Below are 13,443 nucleotides of genomic sequence, written 5' to 3'. Positions count from 1 at the left end.
TGACATTTGTCTTTTAGCATGTTGTTACAATGCAGATTAATCACTTTCAATCGAAGGGTTTCACCTTCAATTGAAGGTCCAATCACTTCAGATTGCACAGTTGAATGAATTTAAGAATATGTAAATTTCTCTTATACTTTGCTCAGAGTTTAGAAACACTACTGAAACTATCCTTTGAGCTCAGAAAATGTATCTGTTGCAAATTTTTATGGGAATGGTGACCTCACTTGTTTTAAACTTTGACTGTTTAGGAAGTGAATAAAGCATTATTCACTTAACATTAAAAACGTTCAACATTACAGGTGTTTCCAACCGGCTTTAGTTGTCATCAGAATATTTTAAGCTTTACTACTGTGTAAGTTTTGCATATAAGCTGTATTTTACCTTATAATTTTATTAAGATATATTATCATGTTTGTAAGCAAAAGTTCCAAAGCCATTTTAGTATTTTGTAATAATGATTGAGGCTAGCTCTTTTCCTTTAGAAAAAATTTGTGCTCATACCTGAGCTCAGAAGATGAAAATAAAACATTATCAACATGATCTGCTCTGTAGTGGCAAGTCAGGATATTTGGCTTCTGTTTTGGAACAGAAGATGGCTAAATCCATGAAAGCAAATGAAATATATATCTTTTGGCACTATCGGTAAATAAAACATGATTAATTCAAATATTTTCCACAAAGTACCTGCTAATGAATAACTATAAGCTTGCAAGACCTTACATATTTTACATTTTCACAGGTTTTGTTAATTTGTCCAATAAGCCCTTTTCTGTTCTACACATATTTTTTGCCACCATCACTTGTAATATTCTTCAGCAGATTCTACTTCAGGTTATACTGACTTGGTATTTTCTCAAGTTTGAAAATACTGTTTCCTGTTGTGGTTTCACATAGACCTTCTTAGAGGCTAATTCTGTAGTTGCTTCAAACTCTGTATTGACTGCTCAAACAACTGGGCAGTGATCAGTAACATCTTTGTCTCCTCTAGAGTCAAGGAAACCCAGTGAAAACCATTTGTCTTGTTTTTTAATTAAAAAAAATTTTTTGGCCGTACCAAGCAGCATGTGGGATCATACTTGCACCAGGGATCAAATCTGCACCCCTTGCATTGGAAGTGGGGAGGCTTAACCACTGGATCACCAGGAACATTCCCTTTGTTGATTGTTGATGTTGTTGCCAATAATCTCAACTTGGTTGAATGACCATTCTCACCAAAAAGCTCAGTCTTTTTTTTTTTTTTTAGTATTCATTTATTTGGCTATACCAGGTCTTAGTTGTGGCATGCAGGATCTAGTTCCTGACCAGGGATTGAATCCCTGCACCCTACATTGGGAGCACCGGGTCCTAGACAGTGGAACCACCAGGGAAGTCCCAAAGCTAATAATCTTGAACAAGTTTATTTTCTCTGGATTCATTTCTTTGACTAGTGTGTAATCCAACACTTTGACTACTTTCTGTGTAATCAAGCACAATTTAATTAACTTATGAATAGTAAATGGGTTTTCTTGCTAGGCTGACCAATGAGCCACTCACTCACCTACTTTATTTGCAGTTGCATTTTTTGTTTTATGAAAAAATTCCACTACAGTATAAATTTTCTAATTTTTCTGACTGTAGCTTTCCTGTCAGTTTGGGGGTTGTGGTGAGCGCTGTCTAGTAACATCTATGTATATTGTATTCTTCAGCATAGTGTCGGAGAAGGCAATGGCAACCCACTCCTGTACTCTTGCCTGGAAAATCCCATGGATGGAGGAGCCTGGAAGGCTGCAGTCCGTGGGGTCGCTGAGGGTCAGGCATGACTGAGCGACTTCACTTTCACTTTTCACTCTCATGCGTTTGAGAAGGAAATGGCAACCCACTCCAGTGTTCTTGCCTGGAGACTCCCAGGGACAGCGGAGCCTGGTGGGCTGCCGTCTGTGGGGTCGCACAGAGTCAGACACGACTGAAGCGACTTAGCAGCAGCAGCATAGTGTATCGTTATTGCATAGTAAAGACAAGGCTATGCCATTTAATTTGATGACAAAACACACTCCACTGTGCCTTAATGTGTGGCATTTGAAGTGCACTTTTCTTGTTTTGACATGATGGGTTATGTACTCATAAATAAAATTGTCGGTGCAGCAGCATTTGTGACAATCAAAATGCTGTTGGCTGTATCTGTATCACTGCAGTTTCTAGTGTACCATGATGCAGCAGTACGAAGCAGTAAGGGCACTGCACATAGTCTCTGTTGCAACTACTCATGTTACCATTACAGCATTAAACCAGCCACAGACAAGTCATAAATAAACATGACTGTGTTCCAATAAAATTTTATCTTATAGATACTGAGATTTGAATTTCATATATATCTATAGTTTATTTATTTATTTGGCTGTGTCAGGTCTTAGTTTCAGGTCTTGGTTGCTCGGCAGCATGTGGGATCTTAGTTCCCCAACCAGGGATCAGACCCTTGTCCCCTGCATTGTAGGGCAGATTTTTAACCACTGGACCACCAGGGAAGTTCCTGAATTTTATATATCTTTTCATGGGTCACACATGTTCTTTCGTATTTATGTATTTCCCTTGCCAGTTTTTAATTTTTCATTCCTTCCTGCAGTGGTACTTTTGTCTAAGATATTTTCCTTCAGTCTACAGAACCTTTCTGTGCAGCACCCTCTTTCAGATTTTGTTTGCCTGAAAGCATCTATTTTTTGAAAGTTTTTTTGGCTAGATGTAGATTTCTAAATTGGCTTTTTTTTTTCATTGTCTTTCCTTTCTGCACTTCCAAGTTGTCATTCAACTGTCTTCTGACTTCCTTAATTTCTTTTTTCTAGCATTATTGAGTTGTAATGGACATGTAACCTTGTGTAAATTTAAGTATGATAATTTTGATATATGTATTGCAAACTGATTATCATAATAAAGTTTTTTAACTCATCCTTCATCTCACATAATTACCATATTGTGGTAACATTTAACATTTACTTAGTAATTTTTGAGTATTACAATACATTGTTTTTAACTGTAATCACTATGCTGTACATTAGGTTCCCATTCGTATTCCTCTTGTAACTGGAAGTTCGTACCCTTTGACCACATCTCTTCATTTCTCCCATCCTACCTCCGGGACAACCACCAGTCTACGCTCTAGTTTCTGTGACTTTTAGATTCCATATATAAGTGAGATCATACAGTATTTGTGTTTCTCTAACTTATTTCACTTAGCATTATGGTCTTAGGGTCATCCATACTGTCCCAAGCGGCAGGATTCCCCCCTCCCCCTGTTCTTAAATGGCTGAGTTATATTCCACTGTGTGTACTTAGACACACACACACTCTCTTCCTTATTTTCTTTTGACCAGTCAGCCATCAGTACTGTTACTGCTTATTGTTCGGTTGCTAATTTGTGTCCTGTTCTTTGTGACCCCATGGACTGTATCATTACTAGGCTTCCCTGTCCTTCACCATCTCCCAGAGTTTGCTCAAACTTACGTACATTGAGTCGGTGATTCTATCCAATCATCTAATCCTCTTTCATCCCCTTCTCTTACCCTTGATCTTTCCCAGCATCAGAGTCTTTTCTAGTGAATCGACTCTTCACATCAGATGGCCAGGGTGTTGGAGCTTGGGCTTCAGCATCAGTCCTTCCAATGAATGTTGAGGGTTGGTTTCCTTTAGGATTGACTAGTTTGAGCTCCTTGATGATAATTAGGGACTTTGGGAATGTCATGTACACACTGCTGTATTTAAAATGGATAACCAATGTTCATGTCTTTTAGTGTCTTGATATCTTGTGTCTACTTATCACTTGATAATACTCCATTGCTTAGATGTATCAAAATTTGCTCATCCATCACCTATTGAAAGACATCTTGGCTGCTTCCAAGTTTTGGCAGTTATGAATAAGGTTGTTATATAAATATTCATGTATGGGTTTTTATGTGGACATAAGTTCTGAACTGATTGGGTTTTAAATACCAAGGAACACAATTGCTGGATTATATGGGAAGAGTATGTTTAATTTTGTAAGAGACTGCCAACTGTCTTTCAGAGTGGCTGTATCATTTTGCATTCCCTCCAGCAATAAATAAGAGTTCTGTTTGCACTTTATCCTCATCAGCATTTGGTGTTTGTCCTTGTTTTTTATCTAATAGATATGTAGTGAAATCTCATTGTTTTAATTTGAAATTTCTATGATGTGTAATGTTGAAAATATTTTCATATGCTTATTTGCCATCTGTATATGTTCCTTAGTGAGATATCTGTTTCTTAGTGAGATGTCTGTTCAGATATTTTGCCCATTTTAAAATTAAGGTTATTTTCTTACTGGTGAGCTTTAAGAGGTTTTTGTATATTTTTGATAAGTCTTTTATCAGATGTATCTTGCACAAATATTTTCTCTACTCTGTGGCTTGTCTTTTCATTTTCTTGGTAGTGTCTTCCATAGAGGATGTATTTAATTTTAACAAAGTCCACCTGATCAATTCTTTTGTGCTTTTGGCATTGTATCTGAAAAGTTATCAGCAAATCCAAGGTCATTTGAAAGTTTTCCTATGTTACATTCTAGGGGTTTTGTGGGTTTATGTTTTATTTTAGATCTGTGATACATTTTGAGTTAATTTTTGTGAAGGGTGTAAGGCCTGTGTCTAGATTCCTTTTTCTGCACAGTTAATTTGCAGCACCCTTTTTTTTCACTTAATGCATACTTTCCATATTGTTAAAGAGTATCCTCATTCTTTTTCTTTAGTTATTAATTTTTGCACATTTCAGTTTTATTGCTAAGTAATTAATTTTTATTGTTATTTCAAATATAGGTGTACTTGCTTTTATTTTCTAAATAGATATATGTATGTGGGGGTACTGTTTAATTTATTGCTGTTAATTTGTACCAGCACCTAACTGGATTCTGTTACCATTGAAATAATCTTCTAGCTGATTCTTTATAGATTTCCAAGTAAATCATATCACTGAAAATCCTGATAGTTTTCTGGTTTTTGCACTTTTATTTCTCCTATTTTAATTATATTGACTGGTACATGCAGAATAATGTAAAAACTTTTAATAGTAAAGAATATCCTTTTTTCTGACTTTTGCTGAGAATGCTTGTGAGCACTTAGCAAAGATTGTTGGGTTTTGGGTTAGACATAATATGCTTTACTATACTATTGAAGTATCTTGTTTTAAAAAAAAAATAGTCAAGAATGTTGAATTTTGTTGCATGCCTTTTTTAGGATCTTTGAGGATGATCATCTGATTTTTTACTCCCAGTTCTATTAATCATTAAATGATTTGATAAATAAATAAACCTGGTGGTGGATGGTTATTATTTAGAACCAGATAAGGAAGGTGGAGAAGGGTCTAGACTTGCCCACTTGTTTGAACTAAGACTGCCTGGAATTGAACCAACCTCACACATGTAGAAAAATAGTCCAATCTGATGGACTGGGCAATTTTCAGGCCAAGATGAGTCTAATCTGAGATGAGTATATTATCTTAACAGAGAATTACAAAGTTAATACTAGGCAGTGTTTATTGAGTGATTGACATGTGCCCTGCTCTGTGCTAAGTGCAAATAAAAATTATATACAGTATAATATATTAATATATATTAGTATCTCCACTCCACTAGTTACTAGATATGTGACCTGATGGAAATTTCCAAAATTCTTTTTATTTATCTTCCTCTTTTTAATAGAGGTTTGATAATAATACCTACCTCATAGGTGGTTTTAATAATTAAATGAGTTAAGGGGATTCCCTGGCAGTCCAGTGATTAGGACTCCATACTTTCACTGTCTTGAGGCCCCAGGTGGAATTCCTAGTTGGGCAACTAAGATCCTGCAAAGTTGCACGGTGTGGCCAATAAATAAACAAAATTAAATGAGTTAATAGATGTAGAAAATGTAGAAACAGTGCCTGGAACATAGTAAGCAGTCAGGAAGTGAGAGCTGCTGCTCCTGTCTTTATTCCTTACAGCACCCCCATGAGGTTAGTTTTACTGAGCCAGTTTCTCTGTCTCTCATTTTATGTACGTACGTATGTATGTATGTATGTATCAGTTCAGTTAGTCGTTTAGTCGTCTCTTTGCAACCCCGTGGACTGCCCCACACCAGGCTTCCCTGTCCATCACCAACTCCCATAACTTGCTCAAACTCATGTCCATCGAGTCAGTGATGCCATCCAACCATCTCATCCTCTGTCATCCTCTTTTGCCTTCAGTCTTTCCCAGCATCAGGGTCTTTTCAGATGAGTCAGTTCTTTGCATCAGGTGGCCAGAGTATTGGAGTTTCAGCTTTAGCGTCCCTCCTTCCAATGAATATTGAGGACTGACTTCCTTTAGGATTGACTAGTTGGATCTCCTTGCAGTCCAAGGGACTCTCAAAGAGTCTTCTTCAACACCACAGTTCAAAAACATCAATTCTTCGACCCTCAGCTTTGTTTATAGTCCATCTCTCACATCCATACATGACTGCTGGAAAAACCATAGCTTTGACTAGACAGAACTTAGTTGGCAAAGTGATGTCTCTGCTTTTTAATATGCTGTGTAGGTTTATTGTAGTTTTTCTTCCAAGGAGCAAGTGTCTTTTAATTTCATGGCTGCAGTCACCATCTGCAGTGATGTTGGAGCCCAAGAAAACAGTCTGTCACTGTTGCCATTGTTTCCCCATCTGTTTGCCATAAAGTGATGGGACTGGATGCCATGATCTAGTTTTTTGAATGTTGAGTTTTAAGCCAACTTTTTCGCACCCCTCTTTCACTTTCAAGAGGCTCTTTAGATCTTCTTTGCTTTCTGCCATAAGGGTGGTGTCATCTGCATATCGGAGGTTATTAATATTTCTCCTGGCAATCTTGATTCCATGTATATATATACATTTTTTTTTTTTACTATGCTATTGAAGTATCTGTCTTGTTAAAAAAAATAGTCAAGAATGGATGTTGAATTCTGTTGTATGCCTCTGTGTGTGTGTGTAAACTAAGGCTTGCAGAGAGTTTGAGTCTAGGGTTACACAGATTCCTGGTTCTTTAGCTTATCAAGTCTGTCTGCCTTAATTTTGCCCTGGCTCCCAAAGCAGGATACTTGGATGTTCAGAAAGAGGTTTTCCAGGAAATTGTTTGGTTAGAGGACCAGATAGATTCCTGCTACTGGAGTTTGGACAGATACAGCCTTTAGTAAGATACTGGCCATAACAGAAACTGAATATACTTTTAGAACAAGAACTTCAGCATTAGAGTTGGCATACTTTGGCATTTGAGCTGAATGAAATAGGTTGGAGTCTAGACCATTCAGGATTCAACTGAGTCTGAGGATTGAGGGCTTTAAATAGTAATCAAGTCAGAGTTGTCCCTGGGAGTTAAGGATTCCCTGATTCTCTGGGTGTTGAAAGTGGCAGTGGCCAGCTATAAGTACCATTAAAGGGGAAACTGGGAACAAGGCCATCATTAGTTACTTCATTTCTAAGTTACCAGTATTTACTTTCTTCTCATGATATCAGGTTGGCTGTGCCCTGATATCAGCTGGATTCGTGAGCTGCTGAACTCATGGTATAGATGCCCTTTGCAATAACAAGTTTAACCTGTGTCCTGATGGCTGGCAACTTAACTGACCTGCCTAATCTGGATTCCTGACTTCTGGCTTACTCTTGATCCTTCAAATCCTAATTTAGATTCTTTACTACCTTCTCATTACTGATATGATGCTTGCTCCTTTTTTTTTAAAATTTCTCATTTATAAAAATAACTCACATATATAGGTTTAAAAGTCAAACATGCTATAAAATTTATAAAGAAACATTAGTTCCTTACTACTAGTCCCCCGCTACTCAAAAGTAATGTCTTGCAGCTGTTTTAGAAATGGAGAGAAAGTGAGTCTTAGGTTACTTCCTGTGCTGTTTCTAGCATAAAGCCACACATTAGGTGAGCCCTACCCCCAGACTGAATCACATATTTATTTAAACCATTTTTTTTGTTACTGTTCCTAGGATTGAAGTAATCATACTCCTCAATTCAAAGCTCTTTATATTATTTTGCCTATACTAGACCTTTTCTTTTGATGATTGATATGTCTATATGTATCCATTTCTTTTTATTCTCATTCCCATTTTTCTCCCTCGGGCAACCATTCTAGCAACTTTATGAATATCCTTTGGTAGGTACTTTTTTTTTCAATGATACAAATTTTTTTTTCAATAGTTACAGACTTACAGCTTTCTTTCTGAACCATTTGAGAGTAAGTTGCCAATCTCTGATGTCCCACCATTCCTCGGAATATTTTAGAATTTATTTCCTATAGACTGGATCCTTCTACATAATCATAATTGTCAACAGTAACAAAATTAAGATTGGGACATTACTGGCATCTAATCCTCAAGCTCCATTCTATTTTGTGAATTATCTTGATGTTATTCTTTGTAGCGGAAGGATCCAGTTCATAATCATGTGTTGCTTTTAGTAGTTGCCCGTCTCTTATAATCTCTTGCAGACTGTAATCATTCCTTAGTCTTTTCTGGACTTGCATGCCCTTTATAGGTTTGACAGTATTCTATTTGTAGAATATCCTAGAATATCCTTCAGTTTGAGTTAGGAAAATTTCCTCATGTTTATTTAAGGTGGCACATGGTTTTGATTTGTCTCATTACTGATGATGTCCACTTTGGTTACTTACGAGAGATCTGGTAACTTAGAAGGGTTCTATAAAGTTTTACCCTTCCCCTTTTAATTAATAAGTATTTTGTTGGAAGCTATTATGAAAGTGCATACATTCTGACTTCCTGTTGTTATTCAGTTGCTAAGTCGTGTCCAACTCTTTGCAACCCTAGAACACACCAGGCTTCCTTGTATCTCCCGGGGTTTGCTCAGACTCATGGTCATTGAGTCAGTGATGTCATTAACCCCCTCATCTTCTGTCTCCCCATTCTGCTGTTGCCCTCAATCTTTCCCATCCGGGTCTTTTCCAAAGAGATGGCTCTTCACAGCAGGTGGCCCAAGTATTAGAGTTTCATCATCAGTCCTTCGAATGAATAGTCAGGGTTGATTTCCTTTAGGATTGATGGGTTTGATCTCCTTGCTTTCCAAGGAACTCTCAAGAGTCTTATCCAGCAACACAGTTCAAAAGCATCAGTTCTTTGGCACTCAGCCCTTCTTAGGGTCCAACTCTCACATCCATCCATGACTACTGGAAAAAACCATAGCTTTGACTATACAGGCCTTTGTCGACAAAGGAGTGTCTCTGGTTTTTACTATGCTGTCTAGGTTGGTCATAGCTTTTCTTCCAAGGAGCAAGCATCTTTTAATTTCATAGTTGCAGTCACTGTCTGCAGTGAATTTGGACCCAAGAAAATAAAATCTGCCACTGTTTCCACTTTTCCCCTATTTTCCATGAAGTAATGGGACCCCAGAAATCATGATCTTAGTTTTTAGAATGTTGAGTTTTAAGCCAGCTTTTTCACTCTCCTCTTTCACCCTCATCAAGAGGCTCTTTAGTTCCTCTTCGCTTTCTGCCATTAGAGTGGTATCATCTGCATATGTGATGTTGTTGATATTTTTCCCACCAATCTTGATTCTAGCTTGTGATTCATCCAGCCTGACATTTCACATGATGTACTTTTCATGTAAGTTAAATAATAAGCAGGGTGACAATATACAGCCTTGATTTATTCCTTCCCCAATTTTGAACCAGTCTCAATTCCTACTCAACTTTGAATTTATTAATATTTATGTCTGTATGGATTCATAGTTTTGTGTTTTATTCAGTGGGTAATGGTATGCATTCAGATAAAATATGCATGTATATGCATGCATATTAAAATGATATAAATGATACTATTTAATTTTATTTTAGTATATAGCAGCATATTAAAGTATTAAAATGGGATGTGAATCCAGAAGGTCATATTCTAGAATATTCAGAATCCGAATATCTGGTTGGTAGTGAGTAGAACTCCACCATAGTTAGATAGATGGAGTTCCAAAAATTTCATCATACAAGATATGAGCCTAGTGTTATTTCTCTCTGGCCTGTGAAAGTCGCTCAGTTGTGTCCAACTCTGTGACCCCATGGACTATACAGTCCATGAAATTGTCCAGGCCAGAATACCGGAGTGGGTAACCTTTCCCTTCTCCAGAGGATCTTCCCAACCCAGGGATCAAACCCAGGTCTCCCACATTGCATGTGGATTCTTTACTAGCTGAGCCAAGAGAGATGCCTCTAGCTGGCCTGGAGTTAAAAAAATCCAGCTGCTTGATGCTGATCTGATCCGATCATGACTGCAGTTTGGTGCCACCTGGTGGCATTTGTCCACTTCAAGCTAAATATAAACAGAGACAATTTGGCTGGCTAGGACTTCTGGTGTCGGCCCCAGTTTTAGGTGTGGATAGCTGTTGCCAGGTTCTTTGACAAAATCTTAGAAGACTGGGCCAGGCAAATACTGAGAATGAGAAGACTGTTTTCTCCCTCCTTGCTTTCTGAGACAGATGGCCTGGTTTTCTCTTCCAGGCCTCACTGTTGTCTTTTTTAGGGCAGAGGTGAATGGTAGGTGAATATATTTACTGTAGTATCAGTGGTTTTAATTTTCTCTTTTAATATCTATACTTTGTGATAAGTTGACATGTATGAAATGAGGCAAGTGAGTAGGTAATTTATGTAGAAACTTTTCCAGCACTGCAAAAGATTCTTTCAAGTAGTATTTATTTAAGGCCTACTCTCAGGACTTGTTCTGGCTATGTAAAAGAATTCTCTCTTCCAAAGCAAGTCATGGTGTCTTCGACTTTTCTATTTGAATTCTATTATGTATTATTGCCACTCTTGAATTATTTTCAAATTTCTGTTGATTATTCACCACAAACAATTTTCTTTTTGTATCTTCGATGCAGATTAATGGAGAATGAATCACAATCCTTAGTTTATAGCCATTGTTGTCACTGGTTTGTGCAAATTTTACTTCTCTTGCCATATCTTTCCTTTTATCTCCAAACTCCACTTTCATTTGGCAGCTGTGCTACTTTGCTTAAAGTTCTTGTTCCTATAAAATGTGTTTTCTTCATGTATATGTACTTTATGTATTCTTTATGTTAATTTTTTCCCTCCTAAGTAGTTTGTTTTAATGATCCATCCATGCTGCATGCTATGTGTACACCTAATTGCTCAGTTAACATTGTAGTATGCTTCAGCTTCATGCTTCTCAGTTGTGTCAGACTCTTTGGTTCCCCAGGGACTGCAGCCCACCAGGCTCCTCTGTACATGAACTTTTTCCAGGCAAGAATACGGAAGTGGGTTGCCATTTCCTCCTCTAGGGGATCTTCCTGATCCAGGGATTGGACTTGTGTTTCTTGCATTGGCAGGCAGATTCTTTACCAGTGAGCCATCTGAGAAGCCCAAATATATATTTATTTATCTGGCTGGGCCAGTTCTTAGCTGTGGCATGTGGGACTCTTAGTTGCAGCATGTGGGATCTAGTTCTCTGACCAGAGATCAAACAGGTTCCCTGCATCGGGAGCATAGAGTCTTAGACACTGGACCATCAGGGACGTCCCCATTATAGTATGAGTCCATCATAATTTGGCTGTTCATTTTCAGTGATAATCATCCAGATTGACTTTTTACTTTGTGATCGATACTGCTGTAGTGAACATCCAAATATGGGTCTTGTTGCCTACCTTTTTGAGAATTTCTTTGCAATATAGAACAAGGAGCAGAATTGCTGGATTATAAGGGATGCCAACTTAACTTTACTGAAGAGTGTAGGATTTTTCTCTAGCAAATAGAATAGGGAAAAAATGAATCTGCACTCTTAAGTAGCAGTACATAATGTTTCTTTTATCTTTGCCAACACTTAACAATATGCAGCTTTCTTGTTTTGGCCAATCTATAAACATATATACTTTTAGTCTTTTAAAGGCATTTTTTGGTCTTAAATTGCATTTTATCAGATTGCTTCTCAACTTTTAGCATGTGTTTTCTTAGTACATTATTCTATCCTTTTGTTTTTTCCAGTATTTTTTAATCTTATAGTTAACAAATTGTTGGATTTTGAAATAGATCGAGAATTTAAAATAAGCATGATAATTTTGGGGGGGTATAGAGTACTTTATTGATGGTACTCAAGAAGGTAGGGCTCCCTAAGCCCCTTCCCTTCCTCAGGGCGTCTGGGATGGAATCTGGGATGGAAACTGTGTGGACGATTGTAATATTTTTAAGGAAATAAAGGATTGAAGTAGTATTGTTGCCTGATTCTGTCTGTCTGTTATAGTTGTATGTATTTTTCAGGTGATTGTTTTGTTTCATGAGCATCTTTTTTCTGAGGTTTTTAGCTACTGTGTTTGTTAGTTCTCAGCTATTAAAACTATTTTGGGGAATGGAAATAATGAAAGTCCAGGTCCAAGTCTGTGTACATTTCTAGAGAAAGAATGAGCCCTAGGCACCATAAAATCAGTGTTAGTCATTCCTGTTTGCTGCTACACAACAACATTGGGCAGGGTTTTACTTTGAGACTTACAGGGAAAAGTGGAAGGAAGCCTTAGATTATAGTCTATCTTTCCTGGGGATCTGGGGGAGGAATGGGAGAAAGGCTTGGAAGATGAATGCTGAGGGGAAGGTAATCACCTTCTTTGCATTTTTGTCAGTGCCTTAGAGTAGCAAGGCTTTTGCACTGTCCTGACTTTACACTGAAGACACTTGCAAAGTGAGATTAAACTGTAGATTTATTTGGAGAAAGGGACAGGTGGTCATTATCCCAAAGCATAAATAGGGGAGAACTAAGAATGAAAACATAAAACCTCTCACTATCCTCTTGTTTCATCACTGCTTCCATTAGGCAGTCTTTTTCTCCCAGGTAGCACTCAGCAAAGCACTATTTTCTATAGTTTTGGGGTTTTACCCCCCACTCTTATCAAAGTGATGTGTATATATAGTTGTGGGTGTTTTTTTTGTGTGTGTGTGTGTGGTAACTGTATACACATTGAACATCAACTTCCCTATTTCCCCTCCCCCCGATTCCCTGGCAACCACCATTCTATTCTCTGCTTCTGGGGGTTTGACTGTTTTAGATACCTCATATAGTAGAATCATGCAGTATTTGTCCTTCTGTGACTGACTGACTTCACTTAGTTCAGTGCCATCCATGTTGTCACAAATGGTGGGATTTCCTTCTTTTTTAAGGATGAATAATATTCTGTTGTATGTATATACCACATTTTCTTTTGTCCATTAGTCTGTTGATGGATATTTGAGTTATTGGGATATTTTGTCTGTTGTGAATAATTATGTACATAGTTAAAAAAAAATGCTCCTAGATTTATGATAGCAGTTAAAGAAAGTGAAAGTTAAGTCGCTCAGTCGTGTCTGACTCTTTGTGACCCCATGGACTGTAGCCCACCAGGCTCCTCCATCCATCAGATTTTCCAGGCAAGAATACTGGAGTGGATTGCCATTTCCTTCTCCAGGGTATCTTCCCGACCCAGGGA

At 37.6% G+C, this 13,443-nt stretch overlaps 1 protein-coding gene across 1 annotated transcript in view; it reads left to right on the top strand.

Annotated features, from left to right (window-relative positions):
- Positions 1–13,443, top strand: part of UBE2R2 (ubiquitin-conjugating enzyme E2R 2) — a 96,979-nt gene that overhangs the window by 29,211 nt on the left and 54,325 nt on the right. The gene's annotated exons all lie outside the window — the stretch shown is intronic.

This window comes from Bison bison, unplaced genomic scaffold (assembly GCF_000754665.1).
Source record: "Bison bison bison isolate TAMUID 2011002044 unplaced genomic scaffold, Bison_UMD1.0 scf7180017864141, whole genome shotgun sequence".
Lineage (NCBI taxonomy): Eukaryota > Metazoa > Chordata > Mammalia > Artiodactyla > Bovidae > Bison > Bison bison.
Note: the sequence above shows the minus strand (reverse complement) of the source record. Positions and strands in the feature narration are given on the sequence as shown.